This window comes from Arachis hypogaea, chromosome 11, assembly GCF_003086295.3.
Source record: "Arachis hypogaea cultivar Tifrunner chromosome 11, arahy.Tifrunner.gnm2.J5K5, whole genome shotgun sequence".
NCBI classification, from domain to species: Eukaryota; Viridiplantae; Streptophyta; class Magnoliopsida; order Fabales; family Fabaceae; genus Arachis; species Arachis hypogaea.
In genome coordinates this window covers 50,320,279-50,323,088 of record NC_092046.1, presented here as the reverse complement: position 1 = coordinate 50,323,088, position 2,810 = coordinate 50,320,279, and the positions used below count along the sequence as shown (strand labels likewise).

General features: G+C 41.0%; 1 non-coding gene across 1 annotated transcript; it reads left to right on the top strand.

Moving 5' to 3' along the window:
• The first annotated feature begins 1,432 nt into the window (after nt 1-1,432).
• On the top strand, nt 1,433-1,536 carry LOC112724739 (small nucleolar RNA R71). The gene has a single exon (XR_003163888.1). It is a non-coding gene; the product is annotated as a small nucleolar RNA R71 (small nucleolar RNA).
• The last annotated feature ends 1,274 nt before the right edge of the window (nt 1,537-2,810 follow it).

Sequence of the window (2,810 nt, the reverse complement as noted above, 5' to 3'; positions counted from 1 at the left end):
GTCCAGCACCACAAAATCTGCTGGGAATATGAATTCTCCTACTTTTACTAGCAAATCCTCTACTATCCCGTGAGGGAATTTGAACGACCGGTCTGCTAGTTGTAGAGCCATTTTTGTTAGTTTAGCCTCCTCAATTTTCATCTTTCTCATCATAGCTACTGACATCAAATTGATGTTGGCCCCTAAGTCACAAAGAGCCTTTTCTACTGTGATTTCTCCTATAATGCAAGGGATTTGAAAACTCCCAGGATCCTTCAGTTTCTGAGGTAGTTTATGCTGAGTGATAGCACTGCACTCTTCAGTTAGTATCACAGTCTCATTGTTCTTCCAGCTTCTCTTCTTAGTCATTAGCTCCTTCAAAAACTTGGCATAAAGTGGCATTTGTTCTGTGGCTTCAGCAAATGGTATGTTGATTTGTAGCTTCTTGAAGATTTCCAAAAATCTCAAGAACTGGTTGTCATCTTCCTTTTTCTTCAATAGCTGGGGGTATGGAGCTCTTGAGATGTTCAGTTGGGGTATCTTTTTTTCTTTCTGCAGACTTGGCGTGTGGGGTTGCATTCCATCTTGCTCTTCTCCCTTTTCATTTGAGCTTTCTTCTTGAGGTTTTTGGGGAAGTTCCTTCAGTTCCTTCCCACTCCTAAGTGTGATAGCTTGACACTCCTCCCTTTTGCTTGAATGGGCATCATAGCAAAAATTGTGGTTAGGGAGCTGCTTAAACAGATAGCTGATTTGTGTTTCTAGTTTTGTGATGGCAGCATTTTGATTCTGCATGTTTGACTGTACTTCCTCTCTGAATGCTTTACTGTCTTGAATGTCTCTGCATATTCCTTCGATGAAGGCTTCAATTTTAGAGAGCTTATCATCAATTGATGAGTGATTCGGAGCAGTCGTGCTGTTTTGGTTTTGATAAGTATGTGGAGAAGTGTTGTTGTGGGGGTGTTGAGATGTCCTCTGGGTGAATTGATTTTGATCTTGCTCACTTCCCCACCCAAAGTTTGGGTGGTTTCTCCATCCAGGGTTGTAAGTCTTGGAGTATGGATCATAGTTTTTCCTTGGTGAATTCCCAATGTAATTGGCTTGCTCCTGACTCCCCTCTGCTTCTTCATTCACTCCTTCTTGTGTTGTTGATGAAGTGGAGATTGCTGCTACTTGGTTCCTCTCCATCTTCTTGGTGAGGTCAGCCAGCTGCTAGGTAATGAGCTTGTTTTGGGCCAACAGAGCATCTACATTGTTTAGCTCCATCACTCCTCTTGTGTTCCCTCTTTCAGAAGCATAGAAGTAGTCATTTTCTGCTACTATTTTAATAACATCTATGGCTTCCTCAATGGTCTTTTTCTTGTTCAAGGATCCTCCAGATGAATGGTCTACGGCCTTTTTTGACTCATAAGAGAGCCCTTCATAAAAAATGTGCAGCTGCACCCATTCATTGAACATGTCAGGTGGGCACCTCCTTGTTAAGTCCTTGAACCTCTCCCATGCTTCATATAGAGTCTCACCATCTTGTTGCCTGAAAGTTTGAACCTCAGCTCTCAGCCTATTGATTCGTTGAGGAGGGTAGAATCTTGCTAAGAGTTTATTCACCACATCTTCCCAAGTTGTCAAGCTCTCCCTTGGGAAGGATTCCAGCCACTTGGCTACCTTGTCTCTGAGCGAGAAGGGAAATAAGAGCAGTCTATAGGCGTCAGGATGAACACCATTAGACTTCACTGTGTCACATATTCTCAGGAAGGTGGTTAAATGTTAATTGGGGTCTTCTTGAACACTTCCTCCAAACGAACAGTTGTTCTGAACAAGGGTGATGAGCTGTGGTTTAAGTTCAAAGTTGTTGGCATGGATTGTTGGCTTTTGGATGCTACTTCCACAGTTGCCTGGGTTTGGATTGATGTAAGAGCCCAAAACTCTCCTATCCTCCCCAGCATGATTTGCTCCACCTCCTCTGCCATGGTTGTGAGTCTCTTCTTCATGATGATTTTCCATGTTTTCTTCCATGTTAGGTTCAAAGTATTCTTCAAAGTGTTCCTCCTCTTCTTCAGCACCAACTACACGTTTTTCTTTTGCTTCCCTCCTTAGTCTAAGGAAGGTTCTCTCAGGTTCAGAATCAAAGGAAGTTGAAGCCCCGCTTCTTCTCCCTGTCATACAACCAACAAGTACAAGTAAAGAAAATAGGTACAGACAGTATTTGTGTCAGAATTACTGTTAGTTATGGGTGGTGCAATATATCAAACAGTTAGTGGGTTAGCAAACAGAATTGAAAATAACAAAGAAAAACAAACGAGTAGAGGGAGAAGGGAAGAAGGTTAACTAAAACAAAAAGTAAATCATTCAAGCAGAAAAATGAAATTCACAAAATAAAAATGCTCAATCTAGTGATCTTCCAATTTAATCATTGTTGATGCACAATCAATCCCCGGCAACGGCAACATAAACTTGATGCACAGAAAACTTGTCTCTCAACAAATCTCCCTTCGGCAAGTGTACCAAAGTTGTCGTCAAGTAAAAACTCACAGTAGAGTGAGGTCGAATCCCACAGGGATTGATTGATCAAGCAACTTTAATTAGAAGAATGTTCTAGTTGAGCGAATCTAGAATTTGGGTTGAGAGTTGCAAAAATTAAAATGGTGGGAATGTAAATAACAGAAAAGTAAATGCTAGAATTAAAGGATTGGAAGTAAATGACTAAAAATAAATTGTAGAATTGTAAATGGGAATGGGGGATTTGCTCATAAAAGTAAATGACAGAAATTAAAGAGAATGGGTAAGATCAGAGATGGGGAGTTCATTGGGCTTAGGAGATGTTGCAATTCTCCGGA